This window comes from Mauremys mutica, chromosome 2 (assembly GCF_020497125.1).
Source record: "Mauremys mutica isolate MM-2020 ecotype Southern chromosome 2, ASM2049712v1, whole genome shotgun sequence".
Classification (NCBI taxonomy): Eukaryota; Metazoa; Chordata; order Testudines; family Geoemydidae; genus Mauremys; species Mauremys mutica.
The window spans coordinates 25,046,367-25,061,842 of NC_059073.1; the positions used below are offsets into that span (position 1 = coordinate 25,046,367).

Here is a 15,476-nt window from a genome sequence, read left to right on the forward strand (position 1 = left end):
CCACGTCGATCTCTTCACCTCTCATGAGAATCGGAAGTGTCAGGTGTTCTCTCTAGGGGCGCTCCCAGGGCTCCCTGTCGGACGCCTTCCTGATACCATGGAAGGACCATCTGTTTTACGCCTTTTCTCCATTCCCATTAGTCCACAAGGTCCTTCTCAAATTGCGAAGGGACAAGGCCTGCTTAATACTAATTGCCCCAGCATGGCCCAGGCAGCATTGGTACATCACATTCCTCAACCTGTCACTGACCGCACCAATTCCTCTTCCGCTGTGGCCAGACCTGATCACCCAGGAGCACAGCTGACTGTGTCATCTGGACCTACAATCCCTCCATCTCACAGTATGGATGCTGCATGGCTAACTCGATCTGAGCTCCGTTGCTCCCGCTCAATGCATCACGTTCTCTTGGGTAGCAGAAAGCCCTCTACTAGGACCATGTATCTGGCCCAATGGAAGCACTTCTCCTGCTGGTGTGCTCTGAGCAATACTGCCCCTCTGGAGGCGTCAGTACCTACCATCTTAGACTATCTCTTGTCCTTCAAACAGCAGGGCCTAGCAGTTTCATCCATCAGAGTACACCTAGCAGCGATTTCAGCCATCCACATGGGCAAAAATGGGCGCTTGGTCTTCTCCAATCCTATGGTCAGCAGGTTCCTCAAAGGATTAGAACGTTGTATCTGCATATTCGGCATCTGGCCCCTATGTGGGACCTCAATCTGGTCCTATCCAGGCTCACAGGTATGCCGTTCGAGCCAATGGCCACTCGCTCGCTTTTGTACCTTTCCTGGAAAACCGCTTTCCTTGTCGCTATTACCTTGGCAAGACGTGTGTCGGAGCTTTGAGCCCTTACTTCGGACCCACCATATATGGTGTTTCATAAGGACATAAGCTGTGATCACACCCCACCTTCCTTCCTAAGGTGGTGTCTGCCTTCCATGTCAATCAAGACATCTTCCTTCTGGTCTTCTATCCGAAGCCACATGTTTCTTGACAGGAACAGCTGCACTCACTAGACATTTGCAGGGCCCTCGCCTTTTACATAGAGCAAACAAAACCTTTCAGAAAGATGACCCAGCTGTTTGTGCCACTGGCAGACCAGATGAAGGACCTCCCAGTCTCCACACAGCGTATCTCGTCCTGGATTACATCATGCATCTGGGCATGCTATGACTTGGCTGGCACCCCAGCTACGCACCTTACTGCCCACTCAACTCGGGCTCAAGCTTCATCCTCCGCCTTCCTGGCTCATGTGCCCATACAAGAGATCTGTGGGGCAGCAACTTGGTCTTCAGTCCATACCTTCGCTTCTCACTATGCGATAGTGCAGCAGTCCAGGTCCAAGGGTGATGCTGCATTTGGTTCAGTGGTCCTGCGCTCTGCGACATCTCTCTCTGACCCCACCGCCTAGGTGACTTCCAAGCCTTACTTAATTTAGAATCGATGAGAGCAAGAACTCGAAGAAGAAAAGATGGTTACTCACCTTTGTAACTGTTGTTCTTCAAGATGTGTTGCTCATATCCATTCCAAACCCGCCATCCTTCCCCTCTGTCGGAGTAGCCGGCAAGAAGGAACTGAGGGGGCATTGGGTCGACAGGAGCACGGCCACTCCACGGGGCGCCTCAGCCGACCCACCACGTGTTGCTAGGGTAAAAATCTTCCAACAATCGTGCACGCGGCGCACGCTCACCTAATTGGAATGGATATGAGCAACACATCTCGAACAGTTACAACGGTGAGTAACCATCTTTTCTTAAACATAGGAGTTTCATCCATCTTCCCTGACCAGTCCACATTGATATCAGTGAATTGTCCCCAATCCACCAACCCTTGCATAACCACGGAAAAGTAGCCCTTTCTGTAGATGTGCTCTGTGGCAAAGTGGGCTGATGCCAAAGTAGGTATATGGGTGCTGTCAGTCCCCCTACCACAGTTTGGGAGCCCCATTGCTACAATCCATCCACTATGTCCTTGCACACCGCCTGTCCTGTGTAGGAGGAGATGATTAATGGCCATACATATTTGCATGACAATGGCCCCCACTGTGGATTTTCAAACTGTAAAATGATTTTCCACTGACAAATAGCAGTCCGGCGTTGCAAGTGTGATCACCACTCCTCTGTCAATGCTGCTCTTATTCTGGTGTCCTTGCACTGGAGAACTGGTGCAAGCTCAGAACACAGATCCAGGAATATGGCTTTCCACATTGGAAAGTTCCTGTCATCCCAAACATGACTGATAGGATCACAACATAATGCAGTGCTCATTTCTCAAACCCACAAGTGGTGCACCACCATCTGCAAGTGCTCCATGAATGCCACCAACAGCATTATATTGTTTTCGCTTTGTCCCTTAGCAAGCTGTCCTAGAAGAAATTGGCATGCCCCTATTGTTGCTGTACTTCCTGCAAGTCTGTAAATATAAGAGAATTGTGCATCCTGTATTTGCAACATTTATGATGATAGTGCAGATCTCTGTTGGCTCCTCACTTCTGTCAGAGATGGCACAGACCAAAAAGTCCTGTGTGGATTTTTTTTTAAAGGCACAGTAATTGGTATTATGGGATGGAGAAAGTTGCATTCTGGGAACTTGACCCCTTAATCCCTGACGTTCCTGGGCAAGTCATTTCTATCCCAAAAGGTACTATGCAGCAGTGCATAGCATACTGGGATAACTACCCATGGTGCATCGACTTTGTATTGACCCAAGCATTCCTGGTGAGTACTTGCAGTGCTGAAGAAAGCACTTATAAAAGCAGGGGCGGCTCTAGGTATTTTGCCACCCCAAGCACGGCACGCAGGCTGCCTTTTAGCGGCTTGCCTGCAGGAGGTCCCCGGTCCCGCAGTTTCAGTGGCGCGCCTGCAGGAGGTCTGCCGAAGCCGTGGGACCAGCAGACCCTCTGCAGGCATGCCGCCGAAGGCAACCTGCCTACCGCCCTCCTGGCGACCGGCAGAGTGCCCCTCATGGCTTGCTGCCCTAGCCACACGCTTGGAGCGCTGGTGCCTGGAGCCGCCCCTGTATAAAAGCGTTTATAAAAATGTTGGCAGCTGTCTGCTGACATAACTGACAACCAAAGATTGTAGGGTAAACATGGCCTTAGTAACGAAAACCTACTTGGTGGTAAGCAAGTGGCTTATCATTTAGGGATATATCCTTGCTTTGACTATGACAGGCCTTAGGTTCATACTGTGGTAAAACTTGGATGTAATGGGCGGTGGGGGATGGCTCCTACCTCAGAGGCTACAAGAAAGCTGTGTTAAACAAATCAGTAGCAGCCAGTCAGAATAACCAGATATTCTGTGCATCCAAATGCACAGAGGATATTTGGGGAAACATCAGAGAAGTTAGTAGTGGAGAATACAAAGAGACCTCATCCCTCACTGTCAAAACCAGCATAGCAATCTGTTGGTCTCTCTCAACATCAATGGTATTCAAGAAGGGACTAATCCCCTAACAAAAAAAAAAAATCTGGAGCTGGATCTCCAAGGAAATCTTGATGCATTTTCTTCCCAAACTAACACAATCCTCAATATGACCAGACAAAATGAGTGTCTGTCAGAGCTTACAATTCCTGTGGAAGACTGCCTTTTTTTCTACCCGCTGCACCCAAAGTCTTAAATGGCTGTTAAAATACAGCAAGGCTTAGACTGCAAGTAACGAATCTAAAGCCATTCATGGACAAGATAACACTCAGTACATGTTCAGAAAAACACTCTCTGGCTGAGTCCTGGAGCCTCCAGCAACAATACTGGACCACCTCTGAATTCCACAGTTGACAGGCATTACCCATTTGTGATGAATTAGGAAAGAAGGTGAAAAAGAAAATTATCACTCACCTCGTTCTGAGAAAGATTCAACCAGTTGTTCTGAAATGTTAACCAAAAAAAAAAATCAGTCTGAGGCAGATGCCCGGCATGTGACATTTCTGCCCAACCAGCTGAAATGTGGTAAAGTTATAAGTAACTGAAAACAGTCTTACAATGGAAAGTGGTAAGTCACATTCACTATAGTTGTTGCTCCAGCTCCACTGGTAAAGAAACAAAAAGAGCACCGATCCATTCTTTTTCCTCCTTGGAGGTCACCTTTAAGAGCAGTGCCCACTCTTTTCAGTGTTTCCAACACAGAAAGAAAAAAATGTTTGAAACTCAGACATTGCAGCACCCTGCTAATGTGTAAACTGGAAAATGAAACTATCTAATTGGCTTGATTGCATTTATTCATTTCAGACACTTACAAACAGCACAAACAGTGAAAAGGAAATTAGAGAAAAAGTTGTAGTAATCTGCTTATTTAGTTAACACAACTACATTGTAACCTGAGAAGAGCTGAGAGACACACACACACACCCCCGAGAGAGAGAGCCAGCCTTGGGACTCTTGGGTCTTACCTTAGCGGCTCCGTTGGTGAGAGAGCTGCTGTGGAAGTCGTCCACGTGAGCACTAGCCTCCTTGTCCAATCTCTTGCCCTGATCCCTATGGCTGGAACGGAACCTTACTGGGACCAATCACAGGGCAGCCGTCTGTTGTGCCAGCTTTATAAATGGTGGCAGCTACCACTCCCCAGCTTCACACGCAGGGGAGAGGAGATTGTATCGCTGCTGGAGCAGCTCCTCCCCTCCCTGCTGCTTCTGATCTCTGCATGCTTGTATTATTGGGTGAGTGAGAGAGAGAGAGACACTGCCTATTGCTACACTCCTTTCCCACACTAGATCATAGCATAGATACAGAGTCCAGGGGGAAATGCCGTTTTAATTAATGGATAAAATCAGGGTCTGTGTGTTTAGGGTGGGTGGGTTTAAAGTGCTGTGTGAGTTCAAAGTTCACAGTTCAGTTACCCACCCCTCCCCAAAAAAAGTGCAGTAGTTTTTTAAATGCAAGATGGCGACGAGGCAGTAAGAGGAGGAGGTACTGACACAGGCTGAGTGGGAGAGAGGCAGAGAGCAGCACTTCAAGGTAGGGATTTTAGCAGCATTCGTTGCTTTCTCAGCTCGGGGGTGCAGGGGCTGATCGGAGAGTGTGAAAGAAAGACTGAGTGAAATCTCTCTAGTGGAAGCTGGGAGGTATTTCTCTCTGACATACACATTCACACATCTCCAGCCATTGCTTCTGTAACTGAAATTTGTGAGGGATTCCCCCCTTCAGTTCTCAATCACTTATAATATGGGAGAAGGGTGTTTGGGATCAACAAACTCCTTACACCCTGGATGAGTGTGGGGAAATGTTACAAGAAGGAGATGTCTCCCCAAGGTTTAGCTAGAAGCAAGGAGAAAACTCCCCTATGGTTTATTCCAAAACTGCCAAAGACAGGAAAGAGGGGGTGTCTTCATGGAGATGTTTGGATACTTTTAAGATTTTTGCGGTGGGAGGGGTTGAGTGTGTGCTTCTCCCCACCCTTCGCTTCCCTATTGTTTGTCTGCAGCTGATGAGACCTATGTTGTGCATTCTCCCTATGGTAATTTAGAGGAGGCCCTAAATACTGTTGGGGGCAGCTTTTTGGGAGAGTTGGAGGCTATGTGTTGTGGGGGCGGGCGCAGTACCTAAAAACTAATTACAGTTTTGAAATGTACAAACGTGACAATCTCTGTCCCAGTCAAATGAGATTTTTAAATCTCTTGGGAACACGGTGCAAAATCCTTCATCGTGAAGTAATGTTAGGTTTTGTTTTGTTTTAAACTGCTGTAAAATTGCTGAAGAACCGGGGAGATTTTCTTCTTTCCCCACTTCTCCCTCCCTCCCACCTCCAAATATGAGAGTTTGGCAGCTGTGCAGAGAGGATCTTGTGTATGTTTTTGTTTTTCACAAATGGTGGAGGAAAATTAGACAAGTCAGATGAAAAGCAGCATAATGAATGTTAAATTTTCATAAATTTGAGGGACCCAGTATGTGTTTGTTTTAATATGCCAGTATTTACCCGTGTGGGTCTTTTATTTAACTAATTGTGGTTATGGGCTCAGATCAGACAGTTCTAGTTCTAGCTTTCTTTAATCATCTTAAAATGTAAAATGAGTTTGAGTTTGAAAAGATTGAATATGCAGTAGTGTTTTCATGCAAACTTTGTGATACGTCATTTTTACTTTGTTTTCTGGGACATATAGATACCCAGTTCTGCAGTCTGATTTTCAACTCTTCCCCAGATCAGGATGCACAGTAATAGAGATTCAAAGCAGCATCAATAAACCACATACTTTGAAAAGGTGCTGGGCCTCTGAAAGGGGTTAGAACACCTGCAGTAGTGAACACTAACTGGTAGGTACCTATGCTTTACCTCTGAGCACTTTAATCTTTCTGGGAGGACAATTAGTCATACCAATGATAGAGCAGCAAAGAATCCTGTGGCACCTTATAGACTAACAGACGTTTTGCAGCATGAGCTTTCGTGGGTGAATGCCCACTTCATCGGCAGTTTACCTTTCTCTATTTTTCATTTAAAGCATAAGCAACTGGGATGTAAATGGATTTGCAACCAGAAATAATAATAGCACCAGTACGCAGGGAGCATGTTGGAGTTATTCAGAAACATGAATTTCATGACAAAAGCTATGAAGTGCAATCTAAATCTTCTTTTAAACGCACCGTGATGAAGAGGAGTTAAAACCACAGTCAGTTTAGACCAAACATTTGTTTAGTTTACAAGAATTTTACAAAATCTAATACGGCAAAAAATAATTTTTAAAGTAGATTCATAGATGATCTGGCCAGAAGGGAACACTGTGATCCTCCTGTACAACACAGACCACAGGACTTCTCTGAATTAATTCCTGTTTGAATGAGAGCATATCTTTTAAAAAAACATCCAAGTTTTGATATAAAAATTGCAAATGATGGAGACTCCACCGTAACCCTTGATAAATCATTCCAATAGTTAATTACCTTCACTGTTTAAAAATGTCTGTCTGTCTTCTAGTCTGAATTTGTCTAGTTTCAACTTCTAGCCATTGGACCTTGTAATACCTTTGTCTATTAGATTGAAGGGTCCTTATATTACCAAACTTCCGATCCCCGTGTAGATACCTATAGACCAGTGGTTGGCAACCTTTCAGAAGTGGTGTGCTGAGTCTTCATTTATTCACTCTGATTTAAGGTTTCGCGTCCCAGTAATACAGTTTAACGTTTTTAGAAGGTCTCTTTCTATAAGTCTATAATATATAACTAAACTATTGTTTGTATGTAAAGTAAATAAGGTTTTTTAAATGTTTAAGAAGCTTCATTTAAAATTAAATTAAAATGCGGAGGCCCCCGGACCTGAGTGCCACTGAAAATCAGCTCACGTGCTACCTTCGGTACATGTGCCATAGGTTGCCTACCCGTTATAGACTATGACCTAATTTAAATCACCACTTAATCTTTTCTTTGATAAATTGAACACCTTGAGCTCCTTGAGCCTTTCACTAGAAGGCATGTTTTACAATCCTTTAAAAATGTTCATGGATCTTCTGAATCCTCTCCACTTTATTAACATCCTTCTTTAATTATAGATGCCCAAAGTGGATACGATAATCCAACGGTGATCACCCAAGTGCCAAATACAGAAGTAAAATAATCTCCCTTGCCCTACTTGATATTCCCATTTATACATCTATCCATCACGTTAGCCTTTTTTTGTGTGAGCTCTTTCAGCTAATTATGCATCATGATCCACCCTCAACCTCTTTTTTTCAAAGTCATTGTTTCTCAGGATAGAATCCTCCATCCTGTAAGTATGACCTACATTCTTTGTTTTTGTATGACTTCACATTTTGTTGTACTGAAACACACATTGTTTGCTAGTACCCAGTTTATGAAGCAATCCAGATTGCTCTGTATGAGGCCTATACCCTTCAGTATTTATAACTCCCCCAATCTTTGTCATCTGTAAACTTAATCAGTGAGTATTTTATGGTTTCTTCCATGTCATTGATAAAAATGTTATACTCTAGGGCCAAGAACTGATCCCTGTGGGATCCCTCTAGAAATGCACCCACTTGATGATGATAGTCCCCATTTACAATTACATTTTGAGACCTGTGAGTTAGCCAGTTTTTAGTCTATTTAATATGTGCCATGGTTAAGAGTAGCAATGAAGTACCGTCTTAGCGTTCCTCTCAAAAGAACTGAATTCAAATTTTGTTTAAGATCTTCACTTTATAGTATTTGGGTCTTAACTTAGTTTCATGTTCATATTGCAAAATTGCATCATGCAGGATCCAGTTTTATAACCTGCTGATCACTCTTCATATTTATTGATTTCAGTGGGAGTTGAACAAGCTGCGGATCAAGTTCACAGTTTGTAGTCATTGTTCAGGGGAGTCCTGGGGCATGGATGACTGGAAGTAATGTCTGTCAATATGGATGGACAGAACTGAGTGAGCATTGTCTTCTTTCTTTGGTATAGCCAGCATCGCTCTTCAAGTGTCATGAGCACTATATTAAAACAGTTCGTGGAATGGTAGAAACAGGCTTTTGAACACCTCTTCTGACACCTTCCAAAATAATAGAAATAAAAATACTTGGCAGTTGCATATCACTCTAAATCGTCTAAGCATGTTACAAACCTTACCTCGATGTTATTAAAGGCCAATAATGGTACCGTTTTTGACTAAAACCTGAAAATTAGGAACACTTTTTTTTTCTGTAAATTTAAAAATTAACCTGAGCTTGAATCCTTATGTGCTTATTTTTGCTATTTGTGTATACTCATCATTATTTTATTGTTGAAGCTTCCAAAAGTGCGCAGATTCACAGAACTAATAGAGACGAAGTCTGTACCCCAAAGAGCTTTATAACTAAGGGTCTGTTCCCAGGGGTTCATGCATGGGCATAAAGGATCACCTTGCAGGAATGGGGCCTAATAATGCTCTATATAATGAGTCAGGTTTGTGGGGAGAGAATAGGGGTAGAGAAGGGCCTGTAGTATAGTAATAAGATTGTACTGTTTAGACTTGCTACAGCAGTATAAATCTTCAAAGTCCTGTACAAATTACCAGTTAATCCTTAAAATATCTACAAGGTATGAAACTACTTCCTGTTCAAATAGGAGGAACATCAAGGAAGGGGAGGCCTGATGATGCATGGTGCTTTCATCTCCCAAGGTGGATCAGCACACTGGTTAAATGTCTGGGCAGAGATCACAGAGTGAGGTCTGGCCTACACTACAGGGTTAGGTTGACATAAGTTGCCTTGTGTCAACACAGTGCAAGTGTCTTCACTTAAATTTGGCTCCTGCCAATGTAAGTGCCTCTCTACACCGATGTAGTAACACTACCTGCCTGAATGGCATCAAGTCATAGTTGATGTAATTAAGTTGATGCAATGTCAATGTAGTAGACGCTGTTGCTTATGTGGACTATTACTAGCTTTCAGGAGCCACCCCACACAGACAATACAATTGATACAAGTGATCCTGGTAAGGACTCTGACACACCGAGCCAAGTGTGCAGACACACAAGTGATTTAATAATAATACAAGAACTAGGGGTCACCAAATGAAATTAATAGGCAGCAGGTTTAAAACAAATAAAAGGAAGCTCTTCTTCACGCAGCGCACAGTCAACTTGTGGAACTCCTTACCTGAAGAGGTTGTGAAGGCTAGGACTATAATAATGTTTAAAAGGGAACTGGATAAATTCATGGTGGCTAAGTCCATAAATGGCTATTAGCCAGGATGGGTAAGACTGGTGTCCCTAGCCTCTGTTCGTCAGAGGATGGAGATGGATGGCAGGAGAGAGATCACTTGATCATTGCCTGTTAAGTTCACTCCCTCTGGGGCACCTGGCATTGGCCACTGTCGGTAGACAGATACCGGGCTAGATGGACCTTTGGTCTGACCCGGTACGGCTGTTCTTATGTTCTAACTGTGGTGTCTGTATGCTAACTTAAGTTAGGTCAATATAATTTTGTAGTATAGACATGGCCTTAGTTAGGTGAAGCCAGAATCAAAACTCAGGAGTTCCTGACTCCCAACAGTGGTCTCAGCCCTCTGATTACATTAGCATCCACTGATAACTTGTTAAATACTATGGGTGGGATTTTCAAAAGCACTCAGCATTGGCCTAACTTTGCATTAAACCCAACAGTAACTATTAGTAGTAGGATTGGATACTTATTTATGCCATGATCCTGCAAATTGTTCAATGAAATTCTGCATGGACACACAGGTTCACCCACACAGAAGTCTGGGCATTCCATGTGAGTGCAGCATCCGGATCTTTATGCATAGAGCAGTTTGCAGGTTTGGCTCCTATAACATATATCTGCTTGGAATATATCTGTAAAAACAAGTGGAAGTTAAAAATAAATATCCAGACCTTCTTTATACGTCATGAACAAACAAGTACATTTTCTAAGCCGTTGTAGGTATATATATATATATATAATATAGGCCTAAGGGGACCTACAAAGGCTAAAATATGCACTTGTTTGGTGTATAAAAGAGGTCTGGATATTTATTTTTAACTTCCACTTGTTTTTACTGGAGGAGTCTATGGGTGACTAGAGAACTAGTGAAAAGAAAGCATCACAAGAAATCAAAACCTGAGCAATTTAGTGGGGGAAGAGATTTGCAGTTCAAAACTTTAGGGATTTGTGTTTTTTCGTTAACAAGCGTTAAATTTAACTCAGAATCTTGACAAACTGCTCCCCAGTTTTCTGGTTCTCAGAGTCCTCCAGCAAAAACAAGGAAAATAAGACCCGATTCATTTTTTTTAAAGGCAAAAAAAAAAAAAAGTTAACCTATACCCATTTTCAGACTTTTTTCACACATTAGAAGGATGCAGAATGGACTCTTCCCCCCCCTTTGGCAGTCACCTGTAAAGCTTTTCAAATATTTTAATATCTGTGGATTTGATCCAGCTGAAATTATCTGTGACCTGGTGCAGAGGGGAAGTGTAGGTGCTTACTGGTTTTTCCTCATGGGTTAGTGAATGGACTGTACTGATTTTGGGGACAATCTGTCTCCTCACCTGTAAGCACTTAAGTCCCAATACTGCAATGAGCTTCATGCAGACAGACCATTGCATCAGGGTTGATCTTATTGGCGGATTGGGGCTGAAGACTGCTCTAGCCAGGAGTAACTTCTCTGTGCTGTTTTGCATGGAGATGTTCAGTAATTTCCACATAAAACAAGAAAATAAAAAGCTTACTCAAACATTTCATTTAGAAATACCCCCTTCAACTGTATTAAAATGAAAATGTAGGATTCATAGTTTCCACTGATGGATCTGACACTTCTCACTGGAATCCAATAAAGCCAGGTTTTTGCAAAATTGGATTTAATGTCACAAGTGGAAGTCTTGGGAGTTACAAAGTCATTTTACCACTCATTTTTGTTGCCCCTGTGAACGTATGGGGGAGAACAGAGTCAATCTTAAAAGTTTACCTTTGTCCTGCACTCCGTTTTTATATGTAATATATAAAAGGGAAAGAAGGCACACTTTATTTTAAATTATTTATGCTGCCTCACAGCACAGCACACAATTAGAAGGCACTACCTTCCCCAATGGAGGATTCAAACAAAAAAAGAAATATTTGAGACTTCTTCAGTTTCCGACTTCTTCAGTTTTCCAATAAATCCTTAGCTGTGCAGGGATATGTAAATAGCTTTGAATTTTAAAAGCAATCTTTCTGAATTGTGTATTGATTGGATATAAAATAGTAGCGCTGCAATATGCAGTTTGAAACAAAGGTGAGGTTTTGTTCATTTGATGTTAGCCTTTTTTGTTTTTCAGCAAAAAAAAAAAGGGGTTTCTGTTCCCATAAAACCAAATTTGCAAAATCATCATGAACATTTTAGTCTAGGCACTAAATCTTTTTACCCAACCTTAGCTTGATGATGGTGAAAAAAACTAATATTGTACTTGGCTGTCAAAAAAAATTACTCGCCCCAGGCATGAGAGCCAGTAGAATTTTGCTAGGCTACCTTCAACAACAGATGCATCTTATTCCCATGAGGCTCCCACAGTCTGCCTGTTTTCTTATGCTAAGCTTGGACAGTCTCATAAATGTTCTCTTTGAATACCACACCCCTGTTTTATCCTGAAATGATTTAATTTGGGCTGATTTAATAATGAGATTAGAGTTCTCTGCCTTACTTCTCCCTTTCCCAATCATACCTCCTCTTCTCCCACCCCACAAAATCACCTATCTAATACAGTAGTATAGAAACATTCCTAGTACATTTAACCCAGGGTGGACTGATTTAAATCAGTTATTTAAATAATTATTTAAATCAGCAAGCAGAAAACCTTGATTTTAAATAACCTATTTTAATCTCATTTTGCATTTGTACTTTTTAATTATTTTCCTAAAGGAAGGCTGATTCTCCTTGGCTGGTATAATTTGGTACTTCCTTTTTCTAACCAAAAGAATACACTATATCTAGGGCCCCACAAAATTCACGGTCCATTTTGGTCAATTTCACAGTCATAGGATTTTAAAAATCATAAATTTAATGATTTCAGCTATTTAAATCAGAAATTTCACTGTGTTGTAATTGTCGGAGTCCTGACCCAAAAAGAAGTTGTAGGAGAGGGGGGGTCACAAGATTATTGTAGTGGGGGTTGCAGTCCTGCTACCCTTACTTCTGTTCTGCTGCTGGCGGCAGCATTGCCTTCAAAGCTGGGTAGCTGGAGAGCGGCAGCTGCTGGTCGGGAGCCCAGCTCTGAAGGCAGAGCCCCCGCCAGCAGCAGTGCAGAAGTAAGAATGGAAATACTATATCATGCCTTCCTTACTTCTGCGCTGCTGCCTGCAGAGCTGGGCACCCGGCCATCAGCTGCCACTCTCTGGCCACCCAGCTCTGAAGGCAGCGCAGAAGCAAGGATGCAATACTGTGTCCTCCCCCCAGGGCTGGCTCCAGGGGTTTTGCCACCCCAAGCAGCCCCCGCCCCAAAAAAAGCCGTCATCGCAATCTGCAGCAATTCAGCGGGAGGTCCTTCGCTCCGACCAGGAGTGAGGGACCCTCCGCCAAATGCCGCCGAATAGCTGGACGTGCCACCCCTCTCCGTTGTGGCCGCCCCAGGCACCTGCTTGCTAAGCTGGTGCCTGGAACTGGCCCTGGTCCCCCCTAAAATACATTTGAAACTCCCTTTTGGGTCAGGACCCCAATTTGAAAAACGCTATTCTCCTCCCTTGAAATCTGTATAATATAGGGTTAAAGCACCCACAAGACAAGATTTCATGGAGGAGACTAGATTTCACAGTCCGTGACATGTTTTTCATGGCTGTGAATTTGGCAGGACCTAACTATATCTATACACATTTATTTAAGCAATTATATAATCTAACAAATTTATTCAGATTCTTACGTTTTACATTTTTTTATGATAGAGAATGGTGAATGATCCATATCTTATATACCAAGTGATTCATTTTTTTACTCATGATTTGTGTCAAGTTGCACTTGGATGGAAAGTGGAATTCAATTAAAATGCACAAAAACATTTTAAAATTGCTTTTATTTGTTAATTATAAATTTAAATCTTAAATACTTTTCTCTTGTGAATCCAGCGTATGTTTATCAAAACATGATTTGCTTTTAAAAATAATTAATGTATTAAACAAATAAAGTATTATCTGTAGTTAATGAATTGAACTGATAGTTTTGTCACTGTGTTCAAGATTTTAGAACTGGTAGACCTCTCACCTTTTTTTTTTTTTTTTTTTAATAGATTGTAAGAGGAAAATGAGCTTTTCTGCTTTTTCGACTCCCAATTGGTTTTTCAACTCTGAATCACCTAGTCATTGAACTGAACTACTTGAATAAACTGAAATGAAGAAAATATTCGCTCTGCACCTGCAGAAGAGGCTACTCCTGTCAAAAGCTGGTTTAGCACTTCGAACACCAGTCACAAGTGCTTAGCCAGTGACTTCCACCAGTGCAGTGGTTTGACTTCAAAATTTCACCAGCAAACAGGTACTGCTTGCGTATTTTTTACTTAATTTAAATGATTTTAATAGATTATAACAATTTATGTTAAATCCTAAACTTTAATCTCATTTAATTGTAACTAGGTTTATTTTTAAGAGAAAAAAATAATTTGAATGTTAAAAATAAATTTACTTATTTAATTTTTATTTTTATCTACCTTGATTTAAACACTGTCCCTCTACTCTAAGATTATTATTTACCTGTTCAATATAGGAATGATGCTTCATCTATTTTAAAATAATCCTCAGTTATGTTACTGAGAATAGTAGTTTTAATGTTGACATATGGAGCAACACTGTAATATATAATTTAATGGAATGTTTTAGTGTGTATTCTGTTTCGAAGGCAAGTATAACATCAACATTAACAAGGTGATTTTTATTAAAACTGATATGATTATTTTGTCAGATAATATAAGATACAAGTTTAGGTTTAGACACTTTTATTCTTCTTCACCACCTCTCAGTATTATGTCATTTGGGTCTTTGAAATAAGAGTGGACTCTGATTTCCTTGGGCAGCTTGCATTTTCCGAGTTCTTTTTCTGTTGCTTTTTAAATGTGAACTGCAATGGTTTTAAAGTAAATACAGAATTTGTTTATAACATTCTAGAGGCCTGCTCCTGTTGAAGTCAATGATAAATTCTCTTTAACTCCAGCAAGATTGGACCCTAAAAGCATGAGCAGGCTGCACAAATAGATTTAAATTGCCAATATATTTTAGAACAATCTTTAAAAGGGATGCTATTGGGTATCTTCAATTTTTTGTTTAAAATGAATACAGATCTGATTTTAATAGAAATGTTTGCATAAAATTAACAACAAAAAAGATTTTTTTCATATCCTTCCTGTGCAAATTTTGCAGCATTATGCTAGTGCATGAGAACCAATCATTAGTCTATTTTGTGTACTCAGTGTAACAAAAAAAAGTGAATGAAAGTAAGTAAAGTAAGCCACATAAATTATTGGGGGGGAAAAAAAGTTTTATTTTAGTTTTCACTATTCTGCTGTGGTGCTAAAAACTTGGGCAATATAATTTTTTGAAAAACTAACTTCCTTATTTTAGAAAAATTATAGCATCGGGTTAAGAGGGATTTCCTCTTTTTTAATTTCCTGCTAGGAGCTAAGAGCAGGGTTCTCTTGTTCTCCTACAAGAGTTGGTCACATGAACAACAGCTACTCTGTTTTAGAAAAAGGATGCAGTCCCCTGTATTGCCTGAATGTTAATGATGTCATCAACTCTTTCATGAAAACATGGAATCCTGAACTCAGGTCTTGGCAAGTATTCTGTTGCCTTGTTAAAATGGATCTATTTTATATTGAATATAGCTAAGCTTAAAAATATATTAACTGTAAAAGTTTAAATTCAGATACATTTTCCAGAGAAGAATTTGTTTTTCTTCACAGGTGTTTACGTGGGAGCTGTATCAATTCAGTTTAACTAAATCAGTTTAAATTAATATCCTATGTGGATACTCTCATTTCAGTTTAAGGCCTTGTCTACACTTTAGAAGTTTTTCCATTTTATCTGTGACAGTATAGTTGCAGCTGCAAAAACCACATTAGATGCAGTTATATGAG

General features: G+C 41.2%; 1 protein-coding gene and 1 long non-coding RNA gene across 5 annotated transcripts in view; one reads left to right on the forward strand and one right to left on the reverse strand.

The window, feature by feature from the left end:
- Positions 1-4,446, reverse strand: part of LOC123363530 — a 34,395-nt gene extending 29,949 nt beyond the window's left edge. For 2 of the 3 annotated variants that reach the window (XR_006576794.1, XR_006576792.1), the window contains exons 1-2: positions 4,386-4,435; positions 3,835-3,864 (exon numbers count right to left, since the gene is read on the reverse strand). This is a non-coding gene — a long non-coding RNA (uncharacterized LOC123363530). Of the gene's footprint in view, positions 1-3,834; positions 3,865-4,385 lie in introns of all 3 variants that reach the window. The other variant, XR_006576793.1, reaches the window with a different exon arrangement.
- Positions 4,447-4,844: 398 nt separating this feature from the next.
- Positions 4,845-15,476, forward strand: part of ZHX1 (zinc fingers and homeoboxes 1) — a 34,739-nt gene continuing 24,107 nt past the window's right edge. The window contains exons 1-4 of one of the 2 annotated variants that reach the window (XM_045006663.1): positions 4,845-4,950; positions 6,132-6,243; positions 8,227-8,339; positions 13,638-13,882. The gene's annotated coding sequence lies outside the window, so the exon portion shown is untranslated. The remainder of the gene's footprint in view (positions 4,951-6,131; positions 6,244-8,226; positions 8,340-13,637; positions 13,883-15,476) is intronic. The other variant, XM_045006664.1, reaches the window with a different exon arrangement.